At 46.9% G+C, this 24,792-nt stretch overlaps 1 non-coding gene across 1 annotated transcript; it reads left to right on the top strand.

Moving 5' to 3' along the window:
• The first annotated feature begins 1,953 nt into the window (after nt 1-1,953).
• On the top strand, nt 1,954-2,025 carry TRNAQ-CUG (transfer RNA glutamine (anticodon CUG)). Its single transcript has one exon. It is a non-coding gene; the product is annotated as a tRNA-Gln (tRNA).
• The last annotated feature ends 22,767 nt before the right edge of the window (nt 2,026-24,792 follow it).

Genomic DNA, 24,792 nt, shown 5'->3' with positions numbered 1-24,792 from the left:
AGCACGTTACTATCCCAATGGACGGCTAGAGGACACAATTTTCTCCACAAATGCATCACAAACTTGGCAGTCCATCGTCCATGGGTTGGAGCTTTTGAAACAAGGCCTGATTTGGTGTATTGGTAATGGCAGATCGGTTCGCATTTGGAGGGACCCTTGGATCCCTCACCCCACTGGTCGCCCTCCAATATCGCAACAAGGTAGATGTAGACTGCGAAGGGTCAGCGAATTACTTGATGAAACAGGTGCATGGTGGTCAGACTTACTGCAGCAGTACTTTTTGCCTGTTGACATCCATCATATCATGAAGATAAAGGCCTCTCCACGGCTAGGCGATGACTTTGTTGCATGGGGGGCTGAACGTACCGGCATCTTCACCGTACGTAGTGCGTACCGGCTGGCACTCGAGGACAAGTTGCGTCCCTCTTCAGTCGCGGCGAGCAGGGCACCGGACGGGCGACGTGCCGTCTGGGCATTTTTATGGAGGTGCCCTGCTCCTCCAAAGGTGCGTGTTTTTGGTTGGCGTGTGGCTACGAATGCTCTCGCAACTTGGGCAAATAAATTTGCACGCCAGATGGAGCTTACTGACGTGTGCCCTCTCTGTGGTCTCGAGCGCGAGAACACGTTTCATGTGTTTTGCAGGTGCCCAAGAGCTGTTGATCTGTGGCAATCCATGGCGCAAGTTTGGCGGATACCTGGTGTTAAATCAATCCGCAATACAAGACCGGAGTGGTTCCTGAATCTCATCGCGGAGTGTGACGAGGGTGACCGCCTCAGAGTCCTCATGCTTATGTGGAGGTGCTGGCACGTGCGTAACGAGATCCAACATGACAAGACAGTGCCGCCCATGGAGGTGTCCCGACGGTTCCTTCAAAGCTACGTCACCTTACTGTTGGGGATCCAACAATACCGGGCCGGAGACTGGGACAAAGGAAAGATGGTCATCCAACTAGAGGGAGCGGAGCAGCCAATATCGCATGTGGACGTTAGCTGGAAGTCTCGGCGCAAGTGGAGCCCGCCTCCGGAAGGTTGGGCGAAGCTCAACGTGGATGGGTCATTGTCACAGGAGGATGGAAGCGCCGATGCCGGCATGATCTTGCGCGGGCACGGCGGCACCATCATTTTCTCTGCATGCCGTTCGCTTCGGTCATGCCCGGACCCATTGCACGCTGAGTTGGCCGGGTGCACGGAGGGACTCGGCCTAGCTTTGCAGTGGACGGAGTTGCCGATTATCCTGGAGTGTGACAGTATGCAGGCCGTGCAGATGATCAAGGCAAAAGGACCGGATCGTTCCCAGCATGCGATGGTGGTCTCAGAAGTAAAGAGTCTTATGGGTACAAGGGAGTGTTGTGTTACTCACATCTCTAGAGAGCAAAATAATGTTAGTTATGTGTTAGCAAACTTCGGTCGAACGGAGAAGCGTACTGTGGTCTGGCTGCGCTCTGGACCTGCTAATGTCCCTAGTCTGTGTAGGGATGAATTCGTGTGCTCTTGAGTAATACAATCCTTTTACCCCCGCAAAAAAGAAAACAATAGAAAAAAATAAAAATAAAAATGTCTTTTTGGCATGGAAGATTTTTGAGTGTGTGATGTCCATGCCAAATTTGATTGTGTTTGGATATCTAAGTAGCTCTGGAAAAGCAAAATCAAGGTTTGTGAGATAGTTTACTGTTTATGCACTGTTTGGATCAGGGTTTTTTTTTGCCAAGAGCTTCTCAGATTGTCTGAACACAATGAAAATTTACCCAGACATCACGATTCGAGCATCTTCCATGTCAAAAAATTCAGTTATTTTAAAATTTTCTTGTTGTTTATTTATTGTTCACTGAGATCAGATGAGCTTGCGTACAGAATTGAATACTCCCTTGGATATTACCTATATTGAAGCGGGTGGAATTCTGTGGGGACTATATCGCATATAATAGATTTTTCCTGTGAAAAGAGTTCATCAAAGGTTCCATGGTCTAGTGGTTAGGACATTGGACTCTGAATCCAGTAACCCGAGTTCAAGTCTCGGTGGGACCTGTTTTTTTTGTACCTAATATTTATGCTAAGCTCAGAAATGCTTTCAATTCTTACTACTTGATAGGAAACACCATTATGAATGTATTGGGGATTTAATTTTTTGTAGTTATCAGGGGTAGTTCACTACCACTGCCCCACAGGAATCAAAGAGAAGTGATCACTTTCGTTGGTCAGCAATCTTCGCACATCGACAAGTTTGCAAGGAGTTTGCTTTTCTTCACGGGCCCCACTAATCGTATACATGTCTTGTTATTAATAACTATTCCATCCGTCCCATAATATAACAATGGTTCGTATACATGTCATGTTGCTAATAACTACTTTTAACTTTTTGTTCAAACGCAATACAAGATGCAGACGCTCATACATACACACATACACTTTCTATGAACGCATGCACATTCTATCCCTACGAGAACCCAAAAACTGAGGCGGCACATAATCTTAAGATTGACAAAGTCACCACAAACGCTTTCGTAGTCGTCGGGAGTGTCTCCTCCCACTGAACGCACGTCGCTGGAAGGTCTACAATACATCGAGAAAAATGTGAGCACCGATAAATTTAGGAGTTAAACCCTAATGGCTTGGGAATACCATCATCCTCCTAACATAGTACCTCTCATGTTAATACATTATCTTAGAGCTTGTGCTGATGAATTTGTTTGGCTGTAGATTTTGGATCCCATAATGAGTAGTATAATTGGTTCTTCTCCTATCGAAGCGCCAAAGAAAATAGAAACTTTTGATGTGGTACATGTCTGTCACCGGAGCTACTGGTGGCACTCGAGTAAAGGAGTATAAAGATTTCTTTTGCCATTTTTTTGATAAACATAGAAGGAATGACTTAAAAACTAGGTTGTTGAAAGATTAATATATAGGAAATATTCCTCTTTGTAGAAAGTTTTAGTAACATTTTGGTAGCTAGTCTTTGCTAATGAATTAAATCGTGTTATCTCCTGCAAAAAAGACAGAATTAGCTTGTGTTATGACGGTACCATGCCCCCCTTGTGCATCTACGGAGAACATGAGTAGGGCGGCCCAAGCCTAGGACCCCTATACTACTTTAGATCGACATACTACAACCCCGACCGGCGGGGAAATATCTAATACTCCCATCCCTAGGGTGCTCCTGGTGCTTCAAAACCAAGTAGCACATTTTTAAATGTTTGATAAATTCTAAAAAAAATCAGTACATTGATACAACAATGGTTCGTATACATGTCATGTTGCTAATAGCTACTTTTAACTTTTTGTTCAAACGCAATACAAGACGTAGACGCTCATACATACACACATACACTTTCTATGAACGCATGCACATTCTATCCCTACGAGAACCCAAAAACTGAGGCGGCACATAATCTTAAGATTGACAAAGTCACCACAAACGCTTTCGTAGTCGTCGGGAGTGTCTCCTCCCACTGAACGCACGTCGCTGGAAGGTCTACAATACATCGAGAAAAATGTGAGCACCGATAAATTTAGGAGTTAAACCCTAATGGCTTGGGAATACCATCATCCTCCTAACATAGTACCTCTCATGTTAATACATTATCTTAGAGCTTGTGCTGATGAATTTGTTTGGCTATAGATTTTGGATCCCATAATGAGTAGTATAATTGGTTCTTCTCCTATCGAAGCGCCAAAGAAAATAGAAACTTTTGATGTGGTACATGTCTGTCACCGGAGCTACTGGTGGCACTCGAGTAAAGGAGTATAGAGATTTCTTTTGCCATTTTTTTTGATAAACATAGAAGGAATGACTTAAAAACTAGGTTGTTGAAAGATTAATATATAGGAAATATTCCTCTTTGTAGAAAGTTTTAGTAACATTTTGGTAGCTAGTCTTTGCTAATGAATTAAATCGTGTTATCTCCTGCAAAAAAGACAGAATTAGCTTGTGTTATGACGGTACCATGCCCCCCTTGTGCATCTACGGAGAACATGAGTAGGGCGGCCCAAGCCTAGGACCCCTATACTACTTTAGATCGACATACTACAACCCCGACCGGCGGGGAAATATCTAATACTCCCATCCCTAGGGTGCTCCCGGTGCTTCAAAACCAAGTAGCACATTTTTAAATGTTTGATAAATTCTAAAAAAAATCAGTACATTGATACAACAATGGTTCGTATACATGTCATGTTGCTAATAACTACTTTTAACTTTTTGTTCAAACGCAATACAAGACGCAGACGCTCATACATACACACATACACTTTCTATGAACGCATGCACATTCTATCCCTACGAGAACCCAAAAACTGAGGCGGCACATAATCTTAAGATTGACAAAGTCACCACAAACGCTTTCGTAGTCGTCGGGAGTGTCTCCTCCCACTGAACGCACGTCGCTGGAAGGTCTACAATACATCGAGAAAAATGTGAGCACCGATAAATTTAGGAGTTAAACCCTAATGGCTTGGGAATACCATCATCCTCCTAACATAGTACCTCTCATGTTAATACATTATCTTAGAGCTTGTGCTGATGAATTTGTTTGGCTGTAGATTTTGGATCCCATAATGAGTAGTATAATTGGTTCTTCTCCTATCGAAGCGCCAAAGAAAATAGAAACTTTTGATGTGGTACATGTCTGTCACCGGAGCTACTGGTGGCACTTGAGTAAAGGAGTATAGAGATTTCTTTTGCCATTTTTTTTTGATAAACATAGAAGGAATGACTTAAAAACTAGGTTGTTGAAAGATTAATATATAAGAAATATTCCTCTTTGTAGAAAGTTTTAGTAACATTTTGGTAGCTAGTCTTTGCTAATGAATTAAATCGTGTTATCTCCCGCAAAAAAGACAGAATTAGCTTGTGTTATGACGGTACCATGCCCCCCTTGTGCATCTACGGAGAACATGAGTAGGGCGGCCCAAGCCTAGGACCCCTATACTACTTTAGATCGACATACTACAACCCCGACCGGCGGGGAAATATCTAATACTCCCATTCCTAGGGTGCTCCCGGTGCTTCAAAACCAAGTAGCACATTTTTAAATGTTTGATAAATTCTAAAAAAAAATCAGCACATTGATACAACATCAAAGTATGTTGTTAAAAAAAATTGAAATTGAAATTCAAAACATAGCTTCAGAAACATAAACGACAAGTTCGACAGTAAATAGTACACAACATAAGTTGGGCTTTAGATTAGGCCCATTATCACATTGATGTCCATTTTGTCATTTTTGTATCTCGGGCAATGTTTCAAATTCCGATTTGAATTTTTGTGACAACATACATTGATGTTGTGCCAATGTGTTGGATTTTTTCAGAAATTTTTGAACATTTTAAAATATGCTACCGAGTTTGGAGCACCGGGAGCACCCTAACTGTGGGAGTACCAGATATCCCCCCCCCCCCCCCCCCCCCCGACCCCCCGACCGGCCATTGACCATGCGTTAGTGATGTGCATTAACAATGATCGGCCTCTACTATGGCGCCGGTGATATCGACTTTTGGGCTCGGCAAAATGGTTATCACGGACATGTCTAAAATTGGCCGATTGGTAATAGCATGCCACGATGATAAAAAAGACCAAAGGTAATCATTGATCGACATCAGCCGCTATATATGACTCGTTTGTGTAGTCTATTCAAATCAGACTCTTCGCTTTTACTGCTGGTCAGTATTGCATTGTTCGCGGCGTGTTATAATCAACCTTCACTGCCCCTCCATAATGGAAACCCTAATTGCCCGCCCCGATACGACACTCTCTTCACTGTTCTTGGCACCACTCTCTCCTGGCCATCACCGGCCACATATATTCTCCGCTCTTCTACTTCCACTCTCTCCCGGTTGCGTTGGTCGGAGAGTCATGCGCCACGGTCGGCATCATGCAGTGCAAGACGCGGATCGATCATCGTCCAACACCATCGTCCGTCTAATAGGAAGTTGCATCTCGTCTTGTAGTCGGACGTCGGGTCTCCCGCGCATGTGTGTGTGTGTGTGTGGGGAGGGGGTCATAGACTCGTCATGTGCTTCATCATTATTCGACCGCGAATGCGACCTGACCACAATGGTGAGCTCTAATCCTTTTGACTAGTGTTCAAATGAAAAGTGTGCTATGCATCTTGTGGGAGTCATTATTATAGTGCTATTAATTTGTATGTTAGTTTACTCTGCAAGTTAGCATGTTATTTGTGCACATAAAACTAGATCTAGAACCTTAAAGGCCTGGCTACGAATGTTTTATTCATATCACCGATGATGAAAGGCATGAATATGAAGGTTTTATTCATTTCACCAATGATAGAAAGCTAAAAATATATGTTTTAGTAATTTTGTCCACATGATTTCATACATAGCTTAAACAAACTAGCATATGATATTGCTTGGATGATATGTCAGACAAGTAACACCTACTTATTATTGTACTTGTTTTTTTGTCTTCACATTAATAGTACACTTTGTACTATCACTTTTATTACTATGTGTTTGGCTATCAACTATAGCAAATAAACATGTTATATCTTTTGTGCAAACAGGCTTATTGACAAACATTGTTGCTGTTGTGACCTTTAAGTGTAATGCATGTAACACTTTTTTGTAAGAATGTTTTGTGCAGTGCTACTAAAATGTCACATAGGGGACGTTATACTATTTAGGTGCACTACACAAAATGTTTCAGCAAAATTGAACAATGGCCGCAGTTTGAATTAGGCCTTCTTGGGAAATTTTGAAACAATTGTAAGTTTGCCACTTACTCTAGATTCACTACTTTTATCAAGTTGCTATTTATTATGCATTGTTGGTTCTTAAACAAAAATTATATTTGTTAAAATTCTGGGGAAGTCATTGTCGTGGATCTAATACTGGCAGTAGAATGGGGGGGGGGGGGGTAGGAATGAGGGGGCAAGATCCTAGCTATGGCGAAGTTGTAGACACGAGTTTTACGAGTTCAGGCCCTTTGCGGAGGAAGTAATAGCTCTACGTCTCGGTGCCCGAAGGCAGTCGACTGGATTATGTATGTGTGTGTGTTTACAAGGGGTGCGAACCCTTGTGCCAGTGGAAGGGGGTGGCTTATATAGAGTGCGTCAGGACCCCAGCCAGCCCACGTTACAAGGGATTTAAGGTACATCAAGAGGTGGTCATTACTGGTAACGCTAGCAATTAAGTGACATAAATGCCTATTAAGTCTATGAAGTAAACGTCCGACCGTTGTCGTGCAGAGTGACTTTAGTTCTTCTGTCCGTCGAGTGATAATTGTTGTGGTCGAGTGACTTTGAATCTTCCGAGTGGAATGTCTCGTAGTCGAGTGGATGATGTTATACCTTGAATGCTTCTGGTTTTGGGATGGTGCCCTAGGGGAGGCTGTCTAGGTCAGGCCTATGACCCTACCCTAGGTACATAGCTTCATCATTAGCCCCCGAATGATTCAGGGTTTGAGTGGAGAAGGAGTTGAGAACACCTCTGATTCAATTTTCACGCTTTGGAAGCGCCTGATTGGGACCCATGAACAATGATGATGACTTCAACCTCTTTTTCAGTCGCCTTGATCCATTCTTGGTTCTGTCGAGTGAACTTTTACTGCTATGCTTCGAGTGCTGATATGGGAAAAATCTTCCGTCTGACAAGTTGCTCTGCTGCTCGTGGATATTCTGGGATTCGAATTTCAGGAAGCGCGCGGGGCGGAGGAGGCCGCAGTAATCGGGTTGGGTTAGGCAGGGCCGCCTCGATCGCCGCGCCACCTTTTTCACCACGTACTGCACGCGCGACTGTTGCGGGATTTGATAGGATCGCCTGGACCCACATGTTAGCCACTCGGAAACGACCTCATATAAGGTGCCGGATTGGGGTTTTTTGCACAGTGCGTTCCCATTCTTCTTCATTCTCCCCTGCTTTCTCTGCCACATCTACCTCTGCTCCCGGCGCCACCGCTCTGCTCAAGCTCCACCCGCTGCAATGGGGAAGGAGAAGACGGTGACCTTGGTGCGCGTGAAGAAGGCGACGACGAAGGCGAAGGGGAAGAAGTCCACCCGGGGCGGATCTTCGTCGAGGTACGGCCTGCTGCACGGTTGGATCCAGGGCGACTGGATTCGATCGACGATTCGTCAGGACGACATTGATGATCTGGTTGAAGGGGGACTGATTCCCCACGAATCAGCGCGGCTCCCGGAGGGCGAGACCGAACCGCATCCGCAGGAGGGTGAGTGCGTTCTCCTCGCCACCCATGTTGACCGCCGATTTTCCTTGCCTCCCCATCCTTTTTTCTGAGGCTTCTTGAACTTCTTTGGAGCACAACTCCACCACTTTTCCCCCAACACCATCGTGTACCTTGCTGCCTACGTGTCCATGTGCGAGAACTTCTTAGGTTGTAGGCCACACTGGGGTCTCTTCAAGCACATTTTCACGTGTCGTTCTCAGTCGGTTAAGAAGGCCAACCCGAGTGACGAGAGGACGCACGTGATCCAGATGTGCGGGGTTTTGGGATTCAAATGAGAGGTAAAAGCACCTTCCCAGCCATGATCCTTCCTGAGTCAGCCCGAGGATGGCCGTCGACCTGGTTCTATTCCAAGGACCAGCCGACTGCAGGCCAGTCGACCGGACTTCCTCCCTTCTCCATGGCTTGGGTCGAGAAGCCCTCCGCCTTAAAAGTGATCCCAGAGGAGAAAGCGCAGGTGAAGGTGTTGGTCGAGCGGGTAGTCAAACTCGTCCGTGATGGCGTGACTGGCATGGATCTGTTGGAGGTCTTCCTTAAACGACGCATTCAGCCGCTTCAAGCCCGTGACCATCTGATGTGGATGTATTCGGGTATTGAGGATTCCACTCGAATCCACCCAGAAGAGGTCGACGAGGACACGGTGGAGAAGTGGCTGAGAGGTATCACTGGCAACAAAGATAACCCCAGGGGGTCTAGGAGAGTCCCTCCACTCGACAACTCGCGCCAACTAGACAAGGTCTGACTCTAAATTGCCGAGTGTTCTCTTGATTCATCACGTAACTGCTCATTGACAACCGACTGATTTTTGCTTCACTTGTTATCTTTCAGGCCCTTATTGAGATATACTCGATGCCCAACGGGGAGCAGGAGCAGGATCCAGAGGGGGAGGTGAGCGGAGGCGAGAGCGGCGAGTGGCACTCTGATGAAGAGGAGGATGAGGAGAGTGACGACCCGAGTGATGAAGAAGAGGTCGACTCACCTCCCTGTAGGGAAAGGCGATCCAAGCACACTCATGACCCGACAAGCATCCATGACAAAGTGACCGCGCCGACTGGACAATCGTCAAAGCACCCTCGGACGTCTTCTCCAGCACCGACTGAGAAGGCGCCGAAGTAACCAAAAGCTACGCCGTCGAAGTCGCCGAAGGCCTTGCCCAAGATCAAAGTGGTCGTTCCTAATGTTTCCGGGTAATAGTTGTATCTGATTTCTTGGTCGACCCGCTGTGATAGAAATGACTGACTGAATATTAAAATTTGCAGAGCTGCTACCTCCGGGACTTCCACCCGCAAGTATGAAGATGAAGAAATGGAAGATGCAGTCACCTCCAACCCAGGTACAACTCTCATAGACCTGTCTTTGGTTATTCGGTCGATTAAATTCTGACGATTGATCTGGGGTCGACTGATCTCTTTGTAGCTCCTCCCGATATCATTGAGCTTCCAGATGATGACGAGGACGTGCCGCTGAGGCCTAGGAGGAACAAGAAGGCGTCGACTGGCAAGACATCCCAATCGGTACCGGCGACAGAGCCAGTGGTTCAACAGCTTGAAGATGTGAGCTGGGCTTCTATTACTTTTGCTGATCCAGTATCGAGTGAACGCCCCACATCGTCGACTGTGCCAGTCCTTGATTCAACCGTCCAACTTCATGCCTCGGAACTTCAAGCTGTTGCGTCTGGACCGTCAGTCCCATTCTTCACCACTCATCACGTTCCAGAAAGCCAGGCGGACACCGCTGTAGAAGCCATTCACCAGGCTGGCATAATGATGGAGCGAGTGAAGGTGGTGCACGAAAATAGTCAGGCTGCTTACGACGCCAGCGCGGCCTTCGAGCCAATGTCCAGGTAAGTTGGCTTCCGACTGAACTTGTTCTGTTAGGATATGCCACCTGAAGACCTTTCTCCGTGCAATTTCTTGTTATCCTGCACTTCGCATCTGCACACCCACTGGGTGTTTGGCATCTTTGTTGTTTTCACTCTTCCACTCGGTATGGGCGGACCATGTCGAGTGGAATCTAAACCAGTGGGAGCACGCTAAGTGCACCCACTGGGTGTAGTCCCCAAGACCGCAGTCGACTACTGGCAGTCGATTAGGGTCTGAGTACGTCCTTTTCTCTCTTTTTTTCTTCCACTCGGTCTGGGCGGACCATGTCGAGTGGAATCTGAATCAGTGGGGGCACGATAAGTGCACCCACTAGGTGTAGTCCCCGAGACTACTGTAGAATGTTTGATTCTGCAGTAGTCTTTAAAGATTTATTCACTCGGAAATAAATGATCTTTGATCTTGTCCATTGACGTGTCTTTTGCCCATTGTAGAAATCCTGTGTGCTTATCTCCAAGTTCGCTGAATTCAAGGAAAAACAGAGACAACTCAACCTTGGCTTGGAGCTGGCCCATCAGAACTTGAAAAAGGCTCAAGATGAAGTGGCTGGTACGGAAGGTAACGACCTGTCGACTATTTATTTTGACTCAAGTTATCTCTTCGTTCTTTTGTCTGACCCCAGTGTACATCTTGCAGATAAAATGAGGCTGACTCTGGCGAAGAAGGACCTTGATCTTGCAGCTGCGCAAAAGGAGGCTCAGGAGAAGACTGCCCTTGCTGACAAAAAGTTGGCTTCGGTCGGAGCACTAGAGGAGGAAATCACCAAGCTGAAGTCGTCTCTTACTGAGTCCAACCAAGAGGCGACTCGTCTGAAGAAAGATAAGGTGACTCTGAACGAGCAGCTGGAAATCATGTCTCGCAAGAGGAACGAATTGGAAGCTTATCTGAAAGCCGTCGCCAAGAAGCTCTTCCTTATGCTCGAAGGTACTTCTCTTTATCCGACTGTCTTACTGTTTGCAAGTCACCTCGGACCAGTCGGCTCATTAACTCCTTGAATCTGTAGAATTCTGCCAAAATTTTGAAGAAGAAACCGGACGGATCGAGACAGGCTTGGACCCTATCCTTTCTCCAGTCGGCGATGAGGCTGCCATGAACGTGCTCCGACTGGAATCTCGTGTTGCCAGTGTTATGAGCTATCTTGCTCACCTGAAGGTGGCGGTGTCGCGCATTGATACATCACTCTGGCCAAGGGCAATGTTTCAAAATGACCTCGAGTCTCTGATGACTCGACTCAATGAGGTTACTGGTCGAGTGCAATAATGGAAGAAGTCTTCTGCCCGATGCGGTGCTGACGTGGCTCTGTCGCTGGTTAGGGTCCACTGCGAAGAAGCTCGAGAAGAGAAGTTTGCGGCGATCAAGGTTGCCAACACCAAAAGACATGACTTCAAATCCTTCATGGAAACCTTCATTGCTGCTGCCACTCGAATTGCTGACGGAATTGATCTGGACGAGTTCGTCGAGCCTGCAAGCCCTCCTCCTATGGAGTGAACAAACTTTATACCTCGCCTTAAATTGGCCTCAGAATGCCGAGTGATTTTGTAACCGTTTAAACTCCTTCGGGCCTGATGCCCGAGTACTTTTATGTTCGTTCTAGAACTTTAGGATTTATCTGAACTTGGTTTATCTTCGAATATGCTTGCATTTGCCTTCGAGTGGAACTTGTTCTTCACTCGAAATAATCTTTGTACCTGTGACGCAGCTCCGAAGAGAGGGTTGCAGTCGACCTGCACCTCGTCGTCCTTATGGATAGGGATGGAGCGCACATTGTACTTGTGACGCAGCTCTGAAGAGAGGGTTGAAGTCGACCTGCACCTCATTGTCCTTGCGGATAGGGATGGAGCGCATGTTGTACTTGTGGCGTAGCTCCGAAGAGAGGGTTGCAGTCGACCTGCACCTCGTCGTCCTTGCAGATAGGGATGGAGCGCACGTTGTACTTGTGGCGCAGCTCTGAAGAGAGGGTTGCAGTCGACCTGCACCTCATCGTCCTTGCGGATAGGGGTGTTTTTCAAACTTAGGCGAGTACTGGATTGCAGCTAAGCCCCCGAGTGTGAGGGTTGCTCACCACTCGGTAGGATTTTTCAAACTTAGGCGAGTACTGGACTGCAGCTAAGCCCCCGAGTGTGAGGGTTGCTCACCACTCGGTAGGATTTTTCAAACTTAGGCGAGTACTGGACTGCAGCTAAGCCCCCGAGTGTGAGGGTTGCTCACCACTCGGTAGGATTTTTCAAACTTAGGCGAGTATTGGACTGCAGCTAAGCCCCTGAGTGGGAGGGTTGCTCATCACTCGGTAGGATTTTTTAAACTTAGGCGAGTACTGGACTGCAGCTAAGCCCCCGAGTGGGAGGCTTGCTCATCACTCAGTAGGATTTTTTTAAACTTAGGCGAGTACTGGATTGCAGCTAAGCCCCCGATTGAGAGGGTTGCTCATCACGCGGTAGGATTTTTTTAAACTTAGGCGAGTACTGGACTGCAGCTAAGTGCCCGAGTGAGAGGGTTGCTCATCACTCGGTAGGATTTTTTTAAACTTAGGCGAGTACGGGACTGCAGCTAAGCCCCCGAGTGAGAGGCTTGCTCATCAGTCGGTAGGATTTTTTAAACTTAGGCGAGTACTGGACTGCAGCTAAGCCCCCGAGTGAGAGGGTTGATCATCACTTGGTAGGATTTTTTTAAAACTTAGGCGAGTATTGGACTGCAGCTAAGCCCCCGAGTGAGAGGGTTGCTCATCACTCGGTAGGATTTTTTTTAAAACTTAGGCGAGTACTGGACTGCAGCTAAGCCCCCGAGTGAGAGGGTTGCTCACAACTTGGTAGGATTTTTCAAACTTAGGCGAAATGGATTCGCAGCTAAGCCCCCGAGTGAGAGGCTTGCTCATCACTCGGTAGGATTTTTTAAACTTAAGCAAAACGGATTCGCAGCTAAGCCCCTGAGTGAGAGACTTGCTCATCACTCGGTAGGATTTGTTAAACTTAGGCGAAACAGATTCCCATCTAAGGCACCCACTGGGGGATTTAGAACATATAAGAAAGGAACAACAATCATTTAATAGACTGCAAAACTGTGTCTTTGATAATCAAACTAAAGGGTATTTCTTATTACATCTCAATAGTCTGAATGCTTAAGTGTAAAAGGGACGGAGCAGATCCGCGTTCCAAGCGCATGGCTCGTCTTTCTTGTGCTCGACATTGTAAAGGTGGTACGCTCCGTTGTGGAGCACTCTGGTGATGATGAAGGGACCTTCCCAAGTAGGGGCGAGCTTGTGTGGCTTCTGCTGATCCACTCGAAGAACCAAGTATCCTTCCTGAAATGCTCGACCCCTCATGTTTCTGGCGTGGAATCGACGCAGGTCTTGCTGATAAATGGTCGATCGGATCAGAGCCATCTCTCTTTCCTCTTCCAGGAGATCAACTGCGTCTTGTCGAGCCTGTTCTGCTTCATCTTCTGAGAAAAGCTCGACTCTGGGTGCATTGTGAAGCAAGTCACTCGGAACCACAGCTTCAGCTCCATAGACCAAGAAGAATGGAGTTCGGCCAGTCGACCAATTCGGAGTCGTCCTCAAACCCCAAAGCACTGACGGAAGTTCATCGACCCAGGCGCCTGCTGCATGCTTGAGATCACACATCAGTCGGGGTTTCTGTCCTTTGAGGATCAACCCATTTGCTCTTTCAGCTTGTCCATTCGACTGGGGATGGGCGACTGAAGCGTAGTCGACTCAAGTGCCTTGGGAAGCACAGAAGGCTCTGAACTCGTTTGAATCGAAGTTCGAGCCATTGTCAGTGATGATGTTGTGCGGAACACCATATCTGAATGTTAACTCTCTGATGAAACTGACCGCAGTACTGGCTTCAAGACTTTTGATAGGTTTGGCTTCAATCCATTTGGTGAACTTGTCGACTGCCACGAGTACATGAGTGAAGCCGATCCTACCCGTTCTCAAAGTTCCAACCATGTTCAAACCCCAAACAGCGAAGGGCCAGACGAGTGGAATGGTCTTCAGGGCTGATGCAGGCTTGTGAGACATGTTGGAGTAAAACTGGCAACCTTCACATTTGTCGACTATTTCTTGAGCCATCTCATTTGCTCGTGGCCAATAAAATCCCGCTCGGTATGCTTTGGCCACAATGGTCCGAGAGGACGCATGGTGACCACAGGTCCCTGAGTGGATGTCATTGAGGATCACTCGACCTTCTTCTAGTGTTATGCATTTCTGGCTGACTCCAGTTACGCTTTCTCTGAACAGCTGCCCTCTGATCACGGTAAAAGCTTTGGATCGGCGGACGATCTGTCGGGCCTCTTCTTCGTCCTCTGGGAGTTTTTTTCCTAAGAATGTACGCGATGTACGGCACTGTCCAGTCGGGAGTGATGACCAAAACCTCCATGATCAAATCGACCACGGCCGGGACTTCGATTTCAGTCGGATCAACGACGCTCTTTGGTTGCGGGGGCTCTTCAGTGAAAGGATCTTCCTGGACTGAAGGTGCATGAATATGTTCCAGAAACACATTACTGGGAATGGCTTCTCTCTTAGAACCTATCTTCGCCAAATCATCCGCTGCTTGATTTTTCAGTCGGGGGATGTGATGGAGCTCTAAACCCTCAAACTTCTTCTCTAACTTTCTTACTGCATTACAATAGCCGGTCATAGCTAGGCTTTTGATGTCCCACTCCTTCATTACTTGATTCACCACTAAATATGAGTCGCTGTAGACCATGAGGCGATGGACGCCGAGTGAAATGGCCATACGTAACCCGTACAAAAGTGCCTCATATTCAGCTTCATTATTGGAGGAATCAAAATGAATCTGGAGAACATAGAGGAGCTTGTCGCCTCAGGGGGATACGAATACCACCCCCGCACCAGAACCGTTCAACATCTTAGATCCATCAAAGAACATGGTCCAACGGTCCGAGTGAATCTGAGTCGGCAGTTGTTGTTCGATCCACTCGGTGTGGAAATCTGCTATTGCCTGGGACTTGATAGCTTTCTTTGCCTCAAATTTGATATCCAAGGGAAGGAGTTCAATCGCCCACTTTGCCTCTCGACCGGTTGCATCTCTGTTGTTCAGAATTTCAGACAATGATGCTCACTAACGACTGTAATGGAGTGATCAGAGAAATAATGTGCAACCTTCTTTGTGGTCATGTAAATCCCATAAACAAGCTTCTGATAATGTGGATATCTTTGCTTGGATGGAGTCAGAACTTCAGAAACATAGTATACTGGGCGCTGAACTTTATAGGCTTTTCCTTATTCTTCCCGCTCGACCGTGAGCACCGTACTGATGACTTGTCCAGTGGGTGCAATATAAAGCAGTAAAAGTTCTTTGCTGATTGGAGCAGCAAGCACCGGCTGGGTGGAAAGCAGGGCTTTGAGCTCTGCAAACGCTGCGTCAGCTTCAGGAGTCCACTCGAACTTGTTAGATTTTTTCATCAGTCGGTAAAGAGGCAATGCCTTTTCACCGAGGCGAGAGATGAGTCGACTCAAGGCGGCCAAGCAACCAGTAAGCTTCTGGACATCATGCATACGCAGAGGGCGCTTCATTCGGAGTATGGCACCAACTTTTTCTGGGTTCGCGTCGATCCCTCGTTCAGAAACGAGAAAACTGAGTAACTTTCCACCAGGAACTCCGAATGTGCATTTTGACAGATTAAGCTTGATATCATACCTTCTGAGGTTGGCAAAGGTTTCAGCGAGGTCAGTCAGCAGGTCAGAACCTTTGCGTGACTTGACCACAATGTCATCCATATACGCTTCCACATTCCGACTGATTTGTGTGAGCAGGCACTTCTGAATCATCCTCATGAATGTGGCACCAGCATTCTTGAGACCGAATGACATGGTGACATAGCAAAAACACCCGAATGGAGTGATGAAAGCTGTTTTTATCTCATCGGGACCATATAGATGGATCTGATGATACCCAGAATAGGCGTCTAGAAAAGAAAAACGCTCACACCCCACAGTCGAATCGACAATCTGATCGATACGGGGGAGAGGGAAATGATCTTTCGAGCAGGCCCGATTGATATGTTTGAAGTCAATGCACATGCGAAGTGAGTCGTCCTTCTTGGGGACCATGACAACATTGGCAAGCCACTCGGAGTGGTAAATCTCGCGGATGAACTCAATTGTCAGGAGCCGAGCCACTTCCTCACCAATTGCTTTTCTCTTCTGTACGGTGGACCGTCGAAGATGTTCCTTGACTGGTTTTACTTTCGGGTCAACTCACAGACGATGCTCAGCCAGTCCCCTGGCTACACCTGGCATGCCATAAGGCTTCCATGCAAAGATGTCCCAGTTCTCATGGAGGAACTGGATGAGCGCTTCTTTCTATTTGCTGTCGAGTGATGTTGAGATATGAGTAGGAGCAGCATTAGGATCGGTCGGGTGGATATGAACCGGCTTAGTTTCACCATACGACTGAAATGCAGAATATGTGGCAGGCTTCTTGGAGCGTAGCAAATCACTCGGATCTGCATTTTTCTGGTATTCTTACATTTTGACTGCTGCCATTTGTGCATCGACGATTTTTGAGCCCTTCTGGAAGCACTCTTCCGCCTTCTGCCGATTGCCAGTGATAGTGATCACTCCTCTGGGACCAGGCATTTTCAATTTGAGGTACACGTAACACGGTCGAGCCATGAAACGTGCATAGGCAGGCCTACCCAGAATGGCATGATAAGCACTCTTGAAATCCACTACTTCAAATGTCAACTTTTCTTTGCAGTAATTCTTGGAATCACCGAAAACCACATCAAGGGCGATCTGGCCGAGTGATTCAGCCTTCTTGCCAGGTATAACGCCATGGAAATTCATATTGCTTTTGCTGAGCTGGGCCATCGGAATCCCCATTCCCTTCAAGGTTTCAGCATAAAGGATATTCAAGCTGCTACCACCATCCATCAACACTTTAGTCAGTCGAGTGCCTTCGACAACTGGGTCGACCACCAACGCTTGCCTCCGAGGGGTGGCTATACGTGCTGGATGGCCAAACTGGTCAAATGTGATGGCAGTCTGGGACCACTTCAAATAACTTGGTCTTGCTGAAGCAACCATGTTCACTTCTCTGTTGATAACTTTCAATCGACTTTTGCTCTCAACATCAGCAAAAATCATCAGAGTGGGGTTGACGTTAGGAAAACCATCATCATCCTCTTCCTTATCCTCGTCCTTGTCCGACTCATTTTACTTCTCCTTGGGTTGTTTCTCTCGGAACTGCTAGATCAGGAGCGGACACTGCCGAGTGGTATGCTTGGGATAAATCAGATTACCCTCTTCATCTTTCTTGGTGTGAATGTGACATGGAAAATCCAACACATCATTTCCGTCTTGATCTTTCACTTTCTTGGGGTTCCATGGCCCTTTGGGCTTCCCCTTGAAATTTCCTTGAGCCACAACTAAAGCCTCACCAGGAGCAACTAGCTCGGCTTTATATTTCTGTTTCCGATTGGAAGTACCTCCACCGGTGTCCCGGGCGACTGTTTTGTGTTTGCCACTCTGGAGTCGGTCTTCTTCTTTGCCGTTGGCGTATTTGGTGGCAATCTCCATCATCCGAGTCAGGGACATATCTCCTGTCCGACCGAATTTCAGATTCAACTCCCGATACTTAACGCCTTCCTTGAAAGCACAAACTGCTTGGTGATCTGACACATTCTCCACCGTATGGTGTAACGTGATACATCTCCGGATATAGTCCCTCAGGATTTCATTTGGTTTTTGCACGCAACTCTGCAATTCAGTCAACCCCGCTGGTCGCTTGCAAGTACCTTCAAAAGTCCTAACAAACACTCGGGCGAGTTTCTCCCAACTGAGTATGCTGCCTGGTGCCAACTGATTCAGCCATGCTCTGGCCAAGCCTTCCAACATCAGAGGAAGGTGTTTCATGGTGACTTCATCATTGCCACCACCAATCTGTATAGCTACTCGGTAGTCCTCAAGCCAACTGTCAGGCTTAGACTCACCCGTAAACTTGCTGACTCCAATCGCCAACCTGAAATTGGGAGGAATCACTGCGGCCCTGATGGCTCTGCTAAAACACTCGGGACCTGAAACATGCACTCTACCGCAAGTCGGATAATCTTTGTCATGGCCTTCTCTGTGTGCTCTGTTCCTGTCAACCAGACCTTGAACGAGAATAGATCTTGCATCAAAGCCTGGCTCCCTTGGGTCGACTGGTATTCTTCGCTCGCCGCTATGAGGGCGTCTGTCATCATGCCGCCGAGGCACATATCACCCACTCCTCGGAGGAGGCATCGGCACTCGACGTCGATCATTGTGGCCGAGGCGGTGATCATATTGCTCATGGTTTCTGTACTGATCCTGCCTGTGCCCACGTCCCTCATGTCGAGGGGGCGATCTTGGGCTGTGGGCCGACTGCACTGTATCCGCCACCACAGATTTGATATGAATCCTATTCCGTGACTGAGACACTGCGGTGTGCTGCTCTCCAGCTGCCCGAAGCAAGGCCTGGATCTGCATCAATCCTCTGCCCGCCTCCGACTGAGAGGGCTGGATTGACTCTGCTATTCGGGCCGCAGCTGTGAGATTTTGAATCGGAGTGAGGTATACCTGAGTTTGAGGCGGAAAAAGCTCCCGCCGACTGGATTCACGGATCCGCTGCCGAGCACGCTCTTCGAGTGCACTCTGCCAAATTGGCCAGGCGCACTTCCTCCAAGGCCTGGGCCTCGGGGGTTTCTCCAATGATAGGAGTGTGAAGTGCATCCATGTTGCGGCAGCGAAGCTCTTCCCTCCGCTGCGAAGAAAGGAGCTCGGGGCGGTACTCCTCATGAACGCGCGACGGATCACCGCCGCCATCACCACCGTCGTTGCGGGGGAAGCCAGGAGGACTGGGTTGTCCGTCGACCATCAAGACTTCTGCCGTGGGATCGCTGCTGTCGCACTCGGATGCGGTCTCGACGGAGCCAGTCGACAGGTTGAACAGGCCGTAGAGAGTTTCGTTGGGCTCGATTTCCACGACATGTGAGGTGGCTGACTGGCAGGCCACCGCATGTCTCACCCACCGCTAGAGCCACGACCGACCGGAACGCTTGTGCCGGCGAGCGGCGGGGGATGAGGACACCATAGGAACCGACCAATACTAGGTCAACGGTTGCCGGAGAAGGACACCGTGGATGCACGCGCGAAAGTGCGTCGCCCTGCGGACGAGGAGCGCATTGACGTCGAGTGGAGCTTCCTGGAGCCAGGCGGAGTCGTCGGCGATGAACACGAGCGCACCGAGACGGATCTCGCGGCCCTCAACTAGTCCGCTGGCGGAAACAATGACGATGAGAATCGGAAAAATCGCAACTCCACTAGAAAGTCGCTAAGACACCTGCCCCACGGTGGGCGCCAACTGTCATGGATCTAAGACTGACAGTAGAATGGGGGGTAGGAATGAGGAGGCAAAATCCTAGCTATGGCGAAGTTGTACACACGAGTTTTACGAGTCCAGGTCCTTCGAGGAGGAAGTAATAGCCCTACGTCTCGGTGCCCGGAGGCCGTCGACTGGATTATGTATGTGTGTGTTTACAGGGGGTGCGAACCCTTGTGCCAGTGGAGGGGGGTGGCTTATATAGAGTGCGCCAGGACCCCAGCCAGCCCATATTACAAGGGATTTAAGGTACATCAAGAGGGGGTCGTTACTGGTAACACTAGCAATTAAGGGACATAAATGCCTATTAAGTCTATGAAGTAAACGTCCGACCGTTGTCGTGCAGAGTGACTTTAGGTCTTCTGCCCGTCGAGTGATAATTGTTGTGGTCGAGTGACTTTGAATCTTCCGAGTGGAATGTCTCGTAGTCGAGTGGATGATGCTATCCCTTGAATGCTTCTAGTTTTGGGATGGTGCCCTAGGGGAGGCTGTCTAGGTCAGGCCTATGACCCTACCCTAGGTACATAGCTTCATCAGTCATCCCCCTCCCCTTCCCCTTTGATTTTTTGATATAATTTTTTGTTCTTGCAACCACAAATTGGAGAAGTGGAAAGTCAGTTGTTGGATTCCTTAGAGTGAAAATTGCTCACTCAGGTAGGAATTTCATTAATGTCGATGCCAATATTTCTTCGTCATCGACTGTTTTCTTAGAAGTCTATATAATTTTGTGTTTCATTTGTTTGGTGACTAGGATATCTCTAACATGTGGACAACAATATATACTAGCAGAATGCCTGTGCATTGCTACGGGCTACGTATATATAAATATTAATTAAAAAATGAGTAAGGTCGTCTATAAGGTCAAAGCTCATTTCTCCTTACAGGTCCGTACATGTTCGGATATCAAACAGACGCTTAGTAGGCTCTCCAAATTCAACCGTCTGGACAGTCCGGGCTCCCCCAAATTCAGACCATATATGGGGGGGAGAGAAATGTGGTTGTTCGGACTATCCACCATATTATCTCCAACACACGGACCCAACACAAAAACCCCACCCCACAACGCATCACCCCTTTTTTTTCTGTCAGACCCTCCCTTTCTCGCTCGGTTTCCCGCCATAGCGGGACATTTCTCACTGGAGCGTCCTTCTTTAAAATCAAATGACACCCACCTCACCTTCACCGTGCATTGCAAAAGAGATGAATTTTCATATTTACAATACAGTAAATTTGATTAAACTAACACATATTATTTACATAAAATAATAAATTACTATAGAGATTAGTCTCAAAGGCCCATTCAACTTTGCCAATGCACACTCACATATAAGGTAAGTGACAACCTGAATGTATTTCTAGTCACCGGTAAGCTTCACCTCTAGCACAGATAGCATTCACTGCTAGAAGGGGTAATTGATGTTCTTATCTTCCTCGTCCTTCCCTACATCTTCTACGTTTAGTCTCTTCGCCAACCCATTTCATTGACGCCAACGAGCACCACGTCAACATCAGCGCGTTTGTCAGTGACGCCTCATCTTTTTCTTCTTCCTCCTTCCTTGCCAGTTTTAATTCTCATTCCTACTTATTTTTATAATACTCTTTCTTTCTTGTTTCGCTTTATTTTTTGGAACACTCTTTCCTTCTTCAACACCATGGACCACTTGGTCGCTTTAGTTATCTATTCCTTCTTATTCTTGGAGCACTCTCCCTTTCAACTATAGCATGAACCACCTAGCAAATGTATTGTCATTTTGTCCTCATCCGCGAATGTTTCGGCAACCATCAACGTGTGGACATCCTGCAGAGCATGGTCGTCATTCATCTTGGTGAACGCTAGGTTGTTCATGTCGTGGGCCCATGGTGACCGTTGTCGATGTTGGCAAGTGGTGCTCGGCCATGTCGTTGAGAGCCTATTGATCGTCCTTGCTGACGAGCGCTTTCAAAATGATTCAACGCGGTGAAATGCTTGCTTAATTTATTAATTACACAAATAATTAACAACCTACCTAATTCTCCGCATGCCTAAATAAATGCCAACCAAATCAACTAATTACCTGCCTAATTGGTAGAAAAATCTCTAGTTCTAATTATGTGTAGGCATAATTAAGTGTCTACCTTAACCATTAATTGCATTAATGACTTGGTTACAAAATTTCTATTTAAATGGACCTAATTAATTGCATACATAATTAATCGTCTAGCTAATTAATTGCATTAAAGATTTGATTTTCAAATTGATCCATCGCTCAATTTCCAAAAAATAGCATGAATGGCTACTATGAATGATGGTGACTATCGAGTATTGTAGGACACATTTCCTTAACGAATTTCTTGACATTTGAATGGACACACTTGATTTGAGAATGTAGCATGTCTCGCTCCGTGTATTAATGACAATAAATATAATATGTCCGCGTCCACGAACAAAGGTGTGTGGTGGTGCGACGACCTGCCTTCCGCCACGATCGTCCTCGACACCTGATGCACGCCCTGGCATTCTCAAGTATCGCGCCGATGTCAGGCCTGGCCACGACGTCCTTCATGGTGTCGTGCACGGCGTCCTCCGTAGGAGCGCGCGGATGCGTATGCCTGCAAGTAAAAGACATGTTATTTTTGTTGTTTATGAAACTTGTGAATTGTGATAGTCAATTCATAATAATAATAATAAATGACATAGTGCGCATGATTAATGATTTGTTATTGAGAAATATTTCATTTTGTTTTGGAAGGTTATCGAGGAAAATATTACGTCTATATTTTTGGAAGGTGATCTCACATATATGGTGTGAGTTGTGAATTCTTAATTACCTATTATTTACATGATTGAAATGAATCAAAACCTGCTGAAGTAAGCACGAAACATGATCTCCTTTTTAATAGGATTTGGTTTTTTAATGGGAAGGAGAAAAACCAGTTGGTGGGGGTGGTGTGAGTTGAGACGAAGAAAAACCGGACGAAAATAAACCGCACCAGGCTACCAACTCCTCCATTAGGAGTAGAGATGACATGCAATGCTTTATGAAAATGAAGGTGGATGTGCTTGTGTATGTGTTGTGTACAAGTCTTGTGCTTTAGCAGCTTGAGGCCTTGCTAGCGGCTAGCAGTGCAGCCCGAAGCTGCTAAACCAAATATTCCTATATGTCATCATTGATTGGCCGGCTTGGACATCAATGACGAGACACCAGTCAATACTTGCTTGTCATCACTCATCGGTTTTGAGCCGGTCACTGATTAAGGTGTCATCACTGACCCGGAGGCACAGATGGGCCATTCACACATTAGTGATGATATGATATGGCTGTTGTTCACGTTCTAGTCGTGCTATGCTGATATACAACCCCGTACTCTAGTACGACCCTTGGGCCCTCCAGAAGGAAGGAATCAACAATCTTGTCGTGCAAGACAAGGAGGTTAGACCAATGTTCGACTCCTCAACTAACATAGGTCGATTGGGACTCTGTAAACCCTAGCCCTTGGCATCCTTTATGAGCCAAGGTAGGGCTAGTCGATAGACACCTTATTCCCTACCCTTCGGTACACCTATGATCATCTTGATCTACCTCGTACTCTTTGTACCCCATCCAATCAATATACACAAGTAGGATATGGTATTACCTCGACCGCAAGGGCCCGAACCTAGGAAAAACCGGTCTCCTATTTCCCTCCCGGTTCTTGTCGTGATACCCAACCGGAGCATCTACTAGGATCTACACTGATAGTCCTAGTGCCCTCACCAGGTTGGTGCTAACCTCTCAACGCTGTACCCTTTTCCTCCCCTTGTCATACCTCCAAGTGTCTCCCACAACCTAAATAAGATGGATCATCATTTCTGTTGGAGATATGATCTTGAGGCAATCATGTGATGATTATATTTCCCTATGTATTCATGAGTCATTTCTATTGTCCTTGAACACCATCAATGATATGTATCAATAAGTATGTGACTTGTTGGCTAGTATATGATTCAGTTGATGACTATGTTTCACAAGTCATGCGCATAGAGACGCTAAACCTTAGTTTGGACTCACGGATGGAGATCAATGAGCCGGACAGACCAACTTTGAGGCGAAGTGAGGTATTGTCATCTCTTAGTCTCAAGTACGATGTATATGCCATGTCCTAGACCTGAGGTCCTCACATGTTCTCAGGATGAAGATCGACTCACTTAGGGCTTATCAAACGCTACTCCGCATCTAGGTAGTTATAAAAGGTAGCTTTTGGGTGAGTCATTAGACATGCCACGAGACATGGCTGACCAAGAAGGGGTTTCCCCCTCCGATAAGGAGAGATATTCTCTGGTCCCTCTCGAGTGATCAGGTTCAGAAAGCATGGCCATGTGACTTGGGTCAAGCATTAACCCAGTTTGAGAATCTGTATCACGGTTTTGAGAAGAGAGGTTGAGCTACCACAAGGGTGACAAATACTCGCCTTGAGATTGAAAACATATATCATGAGACAAAAGGAATGTTGCATATGACACATTGTCAAGGTTCATCAAACGACTTTACGCACACATGGGAGTTGGCACGTTTTCGTAAGAGCCTGGAGCCGCTACCAACTATCAACTTGGGCCGTGTCCATGTGTACGTGAACCTATAGGGCCACACACTTAAGGGGTTGTAGCTCATTCAGATTGGATCTGAGTGGAAATTGGAGTAGACTCCTAGTGGGCCTCAAGTGTTGAGCCCACTTCAGAGGTCTATATAAAGGGGAGTGGGCGCATCACTTAGGGTTGATCTTTTTCCTCCCCACAGAACCACCACTTCCATTTCCCACGCCCTCATGCCATGCGACCAGACCTAGCAGCCTGCTTCCCTACGCTGCTCCCAGCACGTGTGGATATCTTGGAGGTACCTCATCTGGGGTGCTTGGTGTTGGAAATATGCCCTATAGGCAATAAGATTGTATCCACATTTGTAATTAAGAGTTTATATTCTATTTTATAACTGCTATGATCCTGGAATATGCGATTCAGTGGAAAACTCATAAGCATGTGTGGAATGATAAAAGGTAAAATCGGAAATAAACTGCTATGATCCTAATCAGATTCCTTTTTCGGATCTTGGAATGATCAACATACCTTAATGGACTAAACTCGGCAAATATAGGCATGGGGGGGGGGGGTGAGGGAGTCCTGGATTAGGGGGTCTCCGGACAGCCGGACTATATTCTTTGGCCGGACTGTTAGACTATGAAGATACAAGATTGAAGACTTCGTCTCGTGTCCGGATGGGACTCTACTTGGCGTGGAAGGCAAGCTTGGCAATACAGATATGTATATCTCCTCCTTTGTAACCGACCTTGTGTAACCCTAGCCCTCTCCGGTGTCTATATAAACCGAAGGGTTTTA

This window comes from Triticum urartu, chromosome 3A (assembly GCF_056163025.1).
Source record: "Triticum urartu cultivar PI428250 chromosome 3A, HENAU_Tu73, whole genome shotgun sequence".
In the NCBI taxonomy this organism is placed as follows: domain Eukaryota; kingdom Viridiplantae; phylum Streptophyta; class Magnoliopsida; order Poales; family Poaceae; genus Triticum; species Triticum urartu.
The sequence above is the reverse complement of the archived record's forward strand: the minus strand, read 5'-3'. Positions and strand labels throughout refer to the sequence as shown.